We start from the raw sequence: 12,948 nt of genomic DNA, 5'->3' as shown, positions 1-12,948 counted from the left end.
TCAAAACACTTTGTATTTACCGCTCAAAACACTTCGACAATTCCACTTTGTGTCTTTAGATATTGTGAGGCCAAGCCTCGATTTTGTTTCGTCTTATTCACCATCTTCTTTCTGAAAATCAGAGTGGGAGATGACCACCAGGAGGCACTGTGGCTGCTAAGTTTCTTTGATCTCTCTGCCAGCCACAGTCGGTAAAGAAACATTTGGAGATTGCTTTCGATTCAATCAGATTTGGCTGGTAAAATATTGAAAGCAGTGTCGTGGTTGATACGTGAAAAAAAATCCAAGTTTCTTGCCCTTCTGACCATTCTGAATAGCAGTCAGTCAGTCAAAGACAGACTGTACTCTATGTACTGTACGCTGTCACCCAGAAATTAAATTATCTACTCAGCCCCATGCCGATGGAAGGACATTTTTAGTCCACAAAAGATTTGTGGGGTTTCATAGCAAAACACTGTTGCAGCATTCTCCTCAACAAAATGTGGATGGGACCACCTTTCAAACAAAAAAAGGGGCTCCATATAGGCTACTGCTCACCACGTCTCAAGAAGCTCTGAGATGGCAAGTTGGGGGGGGGGGGACTACTGTAGCCTACATGGGGTGGGGGGACTACTGTAGCCTACATGGGGTGGGGGGACTACTGTAGCCTACATGTTTTCAATGATTTTTTATGACTTGGATCGGCAAATCAGATTGCAAGTAAGCCTCAAGTCTGCACAAATTACTCCGAAATATTGCCCTATTCAGAAATATCAAGTGTTTTATGATTGCTAGATGTTCAGTATTATGCATATTGTCAGGGTCCAGCAAAGCCTTTGTATCAGTTGTTTTTTTTAACCGTGCCAGATAACGTTGTTTCCCGAAATCCAACCGGCTTTTCTCAATTCTTAAAAAGTTTGAGTGAAGTTTCTTCACATCAAGTGATGCTTGTATAGTACTTTTATTTGACCATATTGTCTTTCTTTCTGTCAACACAACACATTTTATTAGACAAACAAGCTGTTAGGATTACTGTCTTCTGTTAGGATGACTGTCTTCTCCAGACAATGTTGATGATGAGAATGATGTTCTTCATAGGCTTCCCATGTGTGCTACATGTACTGTACAGATGACTTCTTACAGTGTACACCAATACAACTGTTTTAATTCAATTGACAATTTGTGTGTGCATATACTATGTACTGTACCTTTTGTTGGATGAAAACATTGTAGATTTTCATGTTTAACTTCAAATGAAATGTAAAATATGAACTGACCCGCACTCAGGAAAACTGTTGATTTATTTTATTTGACATGACCACAGTGCAGCCAGACGTATCGGCCACTGCCTACTTCAGTAGCTGCATATAGAGAGTTACACTACCGTATATACTTTTCATCCAATCAAATGATCATTTATCAAAAGTCTTGCCTGTTATTAGTATCTAGGTCACATGACTTGGCTCATGTTATCTGTCATCGTTCAGTCAGGCTGATCTGATATATCACAGAGGTGGAAAGTACTCGAGTAAAAGTGCCTGAGTAGTTTTTTGAGGATTTGTACTTTTAAGTATTTTTTATAATAATATACTTTTACTTGAGTATTTTTAATAATATATTATTCTACTTGAGTACTTTTAAATATACACTGAGTAAATGAGTAAATTAAGATTTCTGTTTAGACAACCGCACTATGAAAACATCACAGTAGCATTGGGACTGCTCGCGAACAGGTCCAGAATCACTTCCACAATCTGGTCAGACTGGCCAATTGAATTAGACGATCAAATTGAATGATCTGCATCGTCAGATTAGTTCTGAAATCTCTGTTTCATTTGACACTGCTGATAGCCATAGCAGAATGCATGTATCTGATGATTGTGATATTGCAGCTCTAGCTCGTCTGGCAAAGGAGATAATCACAAAACTGAGCATAGGCTACGTTTGTACTCTTACTTGAGTAATTTCCTGGACTAGTACTTTTACTTAATTGAGTTAATTGTCATGTGTACTTGAGTAGGATTTGTCAGTATCCTTTCCACCTCTGCATAATAATAATGGCTGCCATTGGTGCCGGACATGCTGAGATGCTGAGAGCACGTGACCTCCACTTACTATCAGTCACAGGCATAGTCTATGACATCACGTTGAAGGCTGCCGGGTTCAACCAGGCTAGACCAGCAGGCAAGTAATTATACGTGTAGGCTATTAATCATAGTTATTTTCAATAAAGAAACAATATACTGTAACTTCATAAAACTAATTATGACTATTGTCATAATGTACTGATGAAGAAGACAGTGTCTGTTTGTGGTGTTATTCAGCAACTTGAGATGTATGTCTCCCGAGATACGTTGCCAGATCAAGGGTAGAAAGTTGGTCATACTGTAGTATTCAAAATGTTGTTTCAAACTGGAAGACATGTTAATCAAAACAGGTACTGTATGTACCAGGTGGAAAGCTCATGGTTTGGCAGAGGAAGCTGCGCACTCTAGTGGGGGGAAAGTCAAATTCCCTGAATCTCTTTACCCAAATCACGCACATTTAGGCTATTTTGATAACTAATGTCATATCTTTCCACTTCACTGAGCCTCCCTGGAAAAAATGTTTGGAGCCCCCCTGGGGAGTGGGGAGGCTCATCTTTGAAAACCTCTGGCATAGGCTACCCTTTTGATGCACGTTATGCAATTTCTTTCTCGCCATAATTATCTATCTTATATCCCCCCCAATTACATTGCCTAAAATCACATGAAGGGAGGTGTTATTGTCTCCCATTACATTACATTACATTACGTCATTTGGCAGACGCTTTTATCCAAAGCGACTTACATTAACGCATTTTTGTCAGCAATAGAGCAATCAACTATGCAACACAGTCTATGACAACTACAACCTCTGAAGGAACAGTGAAGTTTAGTTTAGATTATTTATTTTATTTATTTTTTAGAAAGAGAGAGAAAGAAGTTAGATCAAGAAGGGCCCAGATGGAGCCATCCCATCAGAAATAAATCTAACAGAGGTGTGAGTTTCGTGTCACAGTGTTAAACTTACAGCACAGTGTTGACTCATTCTATGTGACAACTCAAACTCCCACACCATGTTTGACCTTGATATGCAGAAGACCGTCAAAATGTTTTTTTCTCATCTGAGCCCTTATGTCTCCACCACCAGGTGTCGCCACCACCAGGGACACAGGGATAAACTGCAGACAGTCAAGGACAATAAAGGAAGGATAAGACAGTCTCCCTCCCCTGCTACACCCTCCTTGTCTCATTCTTTTTCTGGTTCTCTATTTCAGAGAGGAATAACCTGCTACAGCTCAGATCTCTGTTCTCTCTGTGCACAAAGTTATTCAACTGTACAAGATAACTGGAACTCGGCCTGTTCATTGATAAGCCTGAGGGATTTCTTTGATCCAAATCTATAACTGAATATCAGAGGAAGAAGAACAACGACAACAAGGAGAAGAAACTCTGTCACACAGCAGAGGATGTACTTCAGCTGAAGAAATTCAAAGTGCCAAAGGCCACGATGGGGCATTCTACTCCTCCATCGTTGAGTCCATCCTCACCTCCTCCATCACCGTCTGGTATGCTGCTGCCACTCTCAAAGACACTAACCGACTTCAGCGCATCATCTCCTGCGCTGAGAAGATAATCGGATGCAACCTGCCATCCCTCCAGGACCTGCATGCAGCCAGAACACTGATCATGGCCGACCCCTCCCACCCTGGCCACAAACTCTTTAAGATACTCCCCCACGGCAAGAGACTGAGGTCTGCCAAGACCAGAACCACCCGCCACAAGACCAGCTTCTTCCCAACCGCCATCAGCCTCACCAAAAAGGCCCGGAAACCCCTTCCACCAAGGACCTCACCAACAACCCCCCCCCCCCACACACACACACACACACACACACACACACACACACACACACACAAACTCACTACCTCCTCCTAAACTCAACTGACCCCCCCCCCCCCCGTGGACAGATGTAGGACAAGATAACGTCTATCATGTTCTTGATGATGGCGGGCTGTGGGTGCAGGTTATGGGGCAGGTGGTGGGCGAGCACCATGTCCCAGGCATCCACCAGGTGGACATTCAGACCTTTGAACATGGCCCGGAGCACCTTGTCATGCTGTAGTGCATACCAGTCACTGGTGAACAGCACATTGATAGACGAAAAGTCCCTTAGATTTGCGGTCCGAATGACCACCAGCGTGTCGGGAGCCCTGTGCAGCAGCCGTCGCACCGCCCTGCGGATGCCCTGCAGCCGTCTGTGGTACACCTGGATGGGGAGAGAGCTGAAGTGGGCCCAGATGCTGATGACCACAACAGAGTGGCTGCCTCCAACCAGGCTGTCCAGCTCGTTGGCGATGTAGCGCACTTCACTGATCTGGATGTTATTCCATTGGAGTGGAAGGCCATGTACGCGCCACTTCACCGTGATGTTGCGGGCGCTGTCGATGGCCATGCGTGGTCCGAAGTCCTTCAAGGTGTGCAGGTCAACCTGTTTCAGGTCTGGCAGCACAGAGTCGAGGTGTTCAAACCACTGTCTGATGGTGGAGTCTCCATACATGTGGACCACCTTGTCTCTCAAACACTCGCTGATGACAGCAGCGTCGTTGAACTGGTGAACTGTGATGCCACCTAGGGCTCGCCACATGCCCTGGTAGTAATATCCAGAAGGTTCAGGCTTCAAAACACTGCTCTGCATCTCTGGATGAGCTTCCTCCTTTGGCAACACAGTGACAGTGTCAGACCCTGAAGCACGAATGAAGACTTTCATGTTGACTTTACTTTGGAACAGTTTCTCCTCGTTGGCCATAAGATATTGAGTCATTTTGTCGGTTCTTCCTCTGTAGTGGCTGATCCTGTCGTCGCAGTTCAGGTTCTTGGGCTTGTAGCAGAACCATGGCTCCCCGGTGTGCAGGTCGGTGTAGTTGCACAGCGGCTCCTGGGTCGAAGGCAGGTAGACGTTACAAACCGTGGTTTCAGAGACAGATCCTGAGCGGAAGATGCTCTGAAAGAAATTCCGGTAAGGGTGGTCCCTGGTCAGCCTGCGCAGCACTGTGACGGCCTCACTGGGGTGTTCCAGCATCACCTCGACCTGCGCTCGTCCCTCCCACAGTAACGGGAACACGGCGGTGTAGGAGCCGTCCAGGTGGTCCACCACTCGCCCGGCCACGCCCGCGTCGACAACCCGGTCGTGCAGACGGGCGACTAGGAAGTCTCCACCGAAGCTCTTGGGATGCCCCTGGACGTCCCGCATCAGGATCCGAGCCTCCAGGTGATCGCCCACACGCCACTGCACCCCCAACCCACTTGCTGGCAGGAGGGTGAAGGTGCTGTGGGTGGCATCGCTGACTCGCTTCAGGGAAACGGGTGCAGCCAAGAGTGGCGCGTCAGGCCAAGCAATGGACTCCAGCAGGAGGCGCTCCTCCAGAACATCCTCAGGCATATGGCACTGGTAGCAGGAGCCTGCAGTAGTCCAGGACGGGGAAACTATGTTGATTTGATTATGAAACGTTAGGCAACCAGTCCTCTCCAGCAGGATAGTGATCAGCAGGCTGGACAGCACCAGGATGAAGAAGGCGACATTGGTCTTCATGATCACCGACAAGCTGGAGGTTGAAGCAGGCCAACAAACTATCAGAATCATCAGGGTAAAGTCAGTGTAATCTTATAGGCTTATATATTATAGAGAGGCAAAGTGACCGCCTACTTCCTGCTTCAGCACTGTACCAGAGATTTTTTCATCCGCCATTTATTTTCCCCATACACATTTTGTAAAATGCGTATAAAAATAGTTTTACTGGTTCAAACCAAACAGTTCAGCTATATTTAGAAACAGGAGAGATCGCATAACATTTCACTGGGACCAAAACGTTAAAAAAATGCGGGTTTGAAGAAAATATTTTTTCAATGTTGTGTTTTTAAGTTTTGGTCCGAGTGAAATGTTCTATGGTCTCTCCCGATTATAGCATTAGCTGAACCGACGAAGGTTCGACGAAGTACAACTATTTTATGTGCATTTTACGAAATGTCTATGGTAAAATAAATGGCGGATGAAAATCTCTGGTACAGTGCTGAAGCAGGAAGTGACATTCCACTTTGTCTCTCTATTACATCACTGATGACATCACAATTGCTCGAGTGACATCACTGATTACATCACTGGCGACGTCACTGATGACATCACAATTGCTCATACATTGCTGATGACACAATTCACTGATTTATGACATCACTGTGATGTCACAACTTGTGACTAAAAGACACTGCAAATTGTGATTAACACCGCCCGCCCTTTTAACATCTTTTTTTTAGCACTGCCTCTTCCCCGTTTTTGATTGATTGGTCACAAAAAGTGACAATGATATGATTTGATTTGATTAATTCATGCTTGCAGTGAAGCCAGGGCCCCACTGAAAAACTGCAGAACTTTACACAATTACAATTCTGAAATGGTCTGCGCCAATGGTGGAGCTTATACCCGCAGCCTGCTTCCAGTGAGTCAGACTAACACGGCCCCTAAGGCTACAATCAATCAATCAATCAATCAATCAATCAATCAATCAATTAATCAATTAATCAATCAATCTATCTATCTATTCTGTCCTGGCTGATACATCTATCGTTAGACAGATAGCGAGCATAAGACTCTATCGGCTTGACTCCAAGTTGAGTGTGATTTACTGAAATCTCGTTTGTAAAACTGCAACACCAATATGAGTGTGTATACATGCACACAATACACGGATAACTGAGAATAATCAGGTAACTGGCAATAATCTGATTTCTGCGTTTACATGCACTTAGTAAATAGCGGGAACTCACCTCAAAGTGTATGAGTGGTTGTTAGGAAGTTTGTGTGAAGTTTGCTGGATCTTAGGTAAGAGCTCGGGAAGGGTGATCGGTTAGAACCACAGAGATGTCTTTCAGGCAGATTATTTGAGATATCCAGGCAGAAGCAACATACAGAGTAGCTAGCAGATAGATAGCTCACAGGGAGTCAGAGACAGAGAACTCGTGTATGATGTGCAGAGAGAGAACAACAGCATAACATAACAGAACATCACTTTTATACCTCCCACATTCGAGGTATGACATCAATGGTGATATCACAACGTCCCGGGAGGTATGACATCATCGATGACTTCACAAAGTCACGTCTGACCTCACACAGGAGACAGCCTAGACCGTCTGACATCAAGATGGGCCATTACGGAGCCTTTTCTACAGTGGTCATTGACGGCAATGAATAAACCTGATGACTCAGCAGTAGGTGTGTTTAAACCTGATGACTCAGCAGTAACCCAGGTGTGTTCATGGGTTTCCTCATAAACTGATAACGGCTTAAAGTTAGCAAAACTCTCTCCCATTGTAACTGAAATAGCATGTGTGCTATGGATCATATTTGAGTATTGTCAGGATGCAGGTGGTAGTTTAGGCCTTGGTTGTGCATAATTTGTTTTCCTTAATGTGTTTGTGTCTTTCAATCTTACCTCCAGATGTCCTGCAGCTGTTGATCTGTAAAGAACAGGTGCCCCCTTAGCAGCAGGACCAGGAGCCCCCACACATTAAAGAGGAGGAGGAACTCTGGACCAGTCAGGAGGGAGACCCATCGCAGACCCACTCCTGGACCCCCTACAGTTTGCCTACAGAGCCAACAGGTCTGTAGACGATGCAATAAACATGGCCCTCCACCACATCCTCACACACCTGGACAATGCAGGAACCTATGCCAGGATCCTGTTCGTAGATTTCAGCTTGGCGTTTGACACAATCCTCCCAGCCCTGCTACAGGAGAAACTCTCCCAGATGGGCGTGCCCGACCCCATCTGCAGATGGACCACAGACTTCCTGACTGACAGGAAGCAGCACGTAAGGCTGGGTAAGCACATCACTGACTTTCGGTCCATCAGCACCGGTGCTGCCCAGGGCGGTGTCCTCTCTCCCTACTTCTTCGGTCTGTACACCAACAGCTGCACCTCCAGTCACCAGTCGGTCAAGCTCCTGAAGTTCGCAGACGATACCACCCTCATAGGGCTCATCACAGACGGAGATGAGGCGGAATACAGACAGGAAGTTGACCATCTGGTGACTTGGTGCAGTCAAAACAACCTGGTGTTAAATGCTCAAAAAACAATGGAGATGATTGTGGATTACAGGAGGAACAAAGCCCCACCTTCCCCCATCACCCTGGGTGACTCCCCAGTCAACACTGTGGAGTCCTTCCGCTTCCTGGGGACCATCATCAGCCAGGACCTAAAATGGGAGCTGAACATCAGAGCTCTCACCAAGAAGCCACAGCAGAGGATGTACTTTGTGCGGCAGCTGAAGAAATTCAAAGTGCCAAAGGCCACGATGGTGCAATTCTACACCTCCATTGTTGAGTCCATCCTCACCTCCTCCATCACCGTCTGGCATGCTGCTGCCACTCTCAAAGACATCAACAGACTTCAGCGCATCATCCGCTGCGCTGAGAAGATAATCGGATGCAACCTGCCATCCCTCCAGGACCTGCATGCAGCAAGGACACTGAAGCGGTCTCGCAAGATCATGGCCGACCCCTCCCACCCTGGCCACAAACTAAGACACTCCCCCACGGCAAGAGACTTAGGTCTGCCAAGACCAGAACCACCCGCCACAAGACCAGCTTCTTCCCAACCGCCATCAGCCTCACCAACAAGGCCCAGAAACCCCTTCCGCCAAGGGCCTCACCAACAACCCCCCCCCCCCACACACACACACACACAAACTCACTACCTCCTCCTAAACTCAACTGAACCCCCCCCATAAAACTGTAACTCATATCTAATTTAATGCCTGTTTAACTGGGACTGTAAATTCATGTAAATTCCCTGCACATTTAATGCCTATTTAACTTAGCCTGTAAATTTCATGTACATTCAATGTAAACTCTATTTAACTCCGACTGTAAATTCATGTAAATCCACTGCCTATTTAACGTATATTTAACTCAGTCTGTAAATCTCATGTAAATTCAACGTAAATTCATATTTATTATCCACAGAACACTTCACCACTCATGAACTATTGTATATATTTACTCGATTTGATTGCACTTGCAACTTTGTGATTGACTTTAGTTATCTTCCTACTTCTTATCTCTGTATATTGATGTGACCGCTATGCTCCATACAGACACTAAGACAAATGACAAATTCCTCGTATGTAACTTGCATACTATGGCAATAAAAGTTATTCTGATTCTGATATTGGGGAGAAACTCTTTAGTTGCTCAGATTGGTAAAATATTTGACAGCCAGGGACATCTGCAGAGACACATGAGACTCCACACAGGGGAGAAACCTGACACAGGTGAGAAACAATTTAGTTGCTCACACTGTGCTAAATGTTTTGGTGATAAAGGAAAATTGAAGACACACATGAGAGTCCACACAGGAGAGAAGCCGTTCAGTTGTAGTTTTTGTGCGAGAAGTTTTACTCACCGTCATCACATGAAAATACATAAGTGCTGTGGTGAGAGCAGCAACAGGTGAAGCTGCAGAGCTGTGCTGCTGGGTGAGCTGGACTTGTGACATCTATTTTAAATCAATAATGAAATATTTAAAGAAATAAGTAGTGGTAGTAGTAGTATTAGCAGCAGTAGTGATAATAGTACTAGTAGTGCCTTCGGTTGTAGCAATAGCAATTAGTAAAAGCAGTAGTTATAGTAGTAGCAAGAGTAGACGTAGTACTCCATAATGACCACTAGAGGGCGGTAAAAGCACACTAATGAGGGCCTCTGAGAGAGGTATGCCCGGCAATTTGTCTAAATTATGAGTTGAGTTGACATGACAGTGTTTTTGTTATTACTATGACATTATTGATTGATTATTGATCTGTGAATGTATTTATTTAGAAATGTGCTTTTAGATGCTTCAACACTTTTTGTGTTTTAACACATACATGTGTCTAATTTGGGACAAGCTCCACATTTGTGTTTTGTCTCTCTCCCCCTTCCCTTTTTAATGACAAAATATAGTAAATTTTTTGAATATGCGATATAGTTATAGTCATTTATCATTCAGTATCTGTAAAATATTGTGTGTGAAAGTGTTTTCATTCTGAGCATCAAAGACTTAGATGACATTTTGTGTCATTTTGTGACACAATTTTGTATGTGATTGAAACTATGCAAATTTTTGATGTCTTGAAACTATGCAAGTTGTTTGACCCCAGGAAGAATAGCTGCAGCTCTGCTGTAGCTAATGGGGATCTTAAATAAAGACAAAGACATCATCCTAAGCGGTACCACTTTGTCAAGAGATCTGACTGGATCTAACATTCACATTCCTTCAGCTTTGACTGACCTTTTTTTTTGAAGAGCAAACATTTTATTTCAGCATATTCAGAATAAACAATGTAAATGCGATTAATTCAGTCTTATCACAATTTAAATTCGTCTTAATTCCCCCACAAGAATCACATTCACAGTTATTGTCTTTATCGTACCTTCACGCACGCACGCACGCACACATACACACACACGCACGCACGCACGCACGCACGCACACACACACACACACACACACACACACACAGTAATAGACAAACAATGAATGAAAGTAGCCTATATTATTATCAATGCCCCTCCCCCCGGCACATGTACTGACAGTTAAACATCTCAGAGGTAGACACAAAATCAATGTATGGTCACTCATGATTCAGTAGGTCACGGGTTGCCTTAAAGCTCGTTATATAAGGATTTTTCTAAACGTCTATGGAGAAAATGAATGGGAAACTCACTTCCGGGGCAAGAGATGTCACGTGACTGTTCAGCTCTATTGGCACATGAAATATTGGCATTGACCTGAAAAAAACATTTCTGCCGATACAACAGGCCGATAAATGGACACTTTAATTACGCCCAAATGCTCAATGCAAAAAGAATGAAGGAAAATGTTACATCAAAAGAAATATGACATGTTTTACACTACACTAAGTTTTCTTATTTTGTCCAGTTAATGTGTACATTTTGAAAAGCATTGTATTCATTTCTGCATCTGCCAGTGGGCCATCACGATAGGCATCTACTAGCCTAATAAGAATGAGAAGTTTCTGTCTGTGAGCAGAATTTTGTCCGACATTATTTTGTCCAGCCACAGCTATGCCATTTTACGTGCGATCGGGCTGAAACTTCAGGAGGTGTAAAGAGCACCCGTGCGGGTGACCTGACAGAGCCGGATTTATTTAATTACGTAATTACATCATCCTTTCTGGCTGAGCAGGATGGGTGGGTCCAACTATCACGGGAAGGGGGGGGGGGGGGGGGGTCAAACTAATTCCACAGGAGAGACTTGATGTTCTCTAGGTGGAAAAGAAATGTGCGCACACATCGGATATCGGCATCGTAAAACGGCCAAAATATCGGCATATCGAATATCAGCAAGAAATCAATTATTGTGCATCCAAAGGCAAGTTAATACATGTGTGTGTGCGTGCGCGTGCATGTGTGTATCTGTCAGAGTGAGTACTCCTGCTAAATGACCTGCCTGTGCTCCATTACCAGAGCGTCATTAAGCTGTTGTTGTTGTTGTTGTGATGCTTCGGCCTTGGATCTCCTCCGCTCCCCGGAGCCTGATCAGCGCACTGAGCAGTAAGCATTTCCCAAACAAACGAATGCCACATCCTGAGTGTGCCTAAACTTTCTGGAAGTGTAATATAGACTGGTAATGGTGGCAGCCATTTTTTGATCTCTTGTGGCGGGCAGAATGGATTTCATTTTACAGTACCTTTACGTTTCTGAGCGGTTTACAGACATTGCTCCTGTGACTGTGGCGTCCGCTTTATGGCTCGGATATCGACCCGCGTCCCGGCTGCAAATGCAAAACGCTTTCCAATAAGTATGAGAGTAATTCAGCTCGGTAAATTACAGTCAGTAGTATTGCTGCAGCAGCCAGCCCACACCGGCGCGTTAGCATCTGTACTGCGTTATGGATTCCACATTAAATAAAGCAGCGAGTCTCAATGATGATCAAAATAGTCATTCTTCTAAATTCAGTAATTGTAAATGAAACAAATGAAGTTGAATAATTCATTAATTTGCTAGGAACCCCCTGAAAACCCCAACAAGGACCTCTGGTGGTTCTCAGACCCCACATTGAAAACCATTGAGATGGAGGCGGTTAGAGAGGCCATCTTTAAAGCCGGGCGACACGGAATCGAGGCCCCCCCCCCCTCCAAATTGTCCTTGCCCTCTGACCTTCCTGTGTAAGGAGGGGTGGGGTCAACAGAAATGATAATTTCCTTACAGGGATCAATATCACGTCACATTAAAAACAGACTGTTACGAGTTTGATTATTATGGTCTGTTAAATGGCCTCCATGTTGCAGAAATTAAATGCCAGCTCACCATCTTTAATATTTTTGAGTTTATGGATAGTAGATTTATTTAAACACACACACACTTGCAAATTTAGTATATTGCAAGGGCTTGTATTTCCCGTTTATTTTTGCCAGAGATGGGAAAAGTACACACATTCTTTACTTACTGTAAGTAGAAGTACTGTACTTACACGTGTAAAAAAAATAGACTCAAAGTAGAAGTACTGATTCTACCGGCTGTTTCTGTGCAAAGCGAAGTGAAACTCAAGTCATATTAATATAATTCGAACACTATTAAACTTACGTAGAAGATCCCCATCAACATGTTTTAAGATGTATAATGACTATACTTTCATTAATAATTAGTGTGATATGGTTTTTCCACAAAAAAGGTGCACATAATGCGTGAAAGCTGAGACGAGAGACAAACAACGTTACATTGTTTTTGTCTGTCTTGCATTAAAACTAAAGTAACTTGTCTGTTTTGAAAATGTAAGGAGTAGAAAGAACAGATATTTGTGTTAAAATGTAGGGAGTAAAAGTAAAAAGTTGTCAGAAAAATAAATAGGCCTACAACTCATTAAAGTACAGATGCCTGAAAATCCTACAC

At 44.0% G+C, this 12,948-nt stretch overlaps 1 pseudogene across 1 annotated transcript; it reads right to left on the bottom strand.

Moving 5' to 3' along the window:
• Positions 1-3,924: 3,924 nt before the first annotated feature.
• Positions 3,925-5,592, bottom strand: LOC310780603 (NXPE family member 3 pseudogene; annotated as a pseudogene). The gene has a single exon. The product of its transcript is annotated as an NXPE family member 3 pseudogene (transcript).
• Between the last annotated feature and the right edge of the window lie 7,356 nt (positions 5,593-12,948).

The sequence above is a fragment of the Poromitra crassiceps genome, assembly GCF_964638095.1.
Source record: "Poromitra crassiceps genome assembly, chromosome: 8".
Lineage (NCBI taxonomy): Eukaryota > Metazoa > Chordata > Actinopteri > Beryciformes > Melamphaidae > Poromitra > Poromitra crassiceps.
Note: the sequence above shows the minus strand (reverse complement) of the source record. Positions and strands in the feature narration are given on the sequence as shown.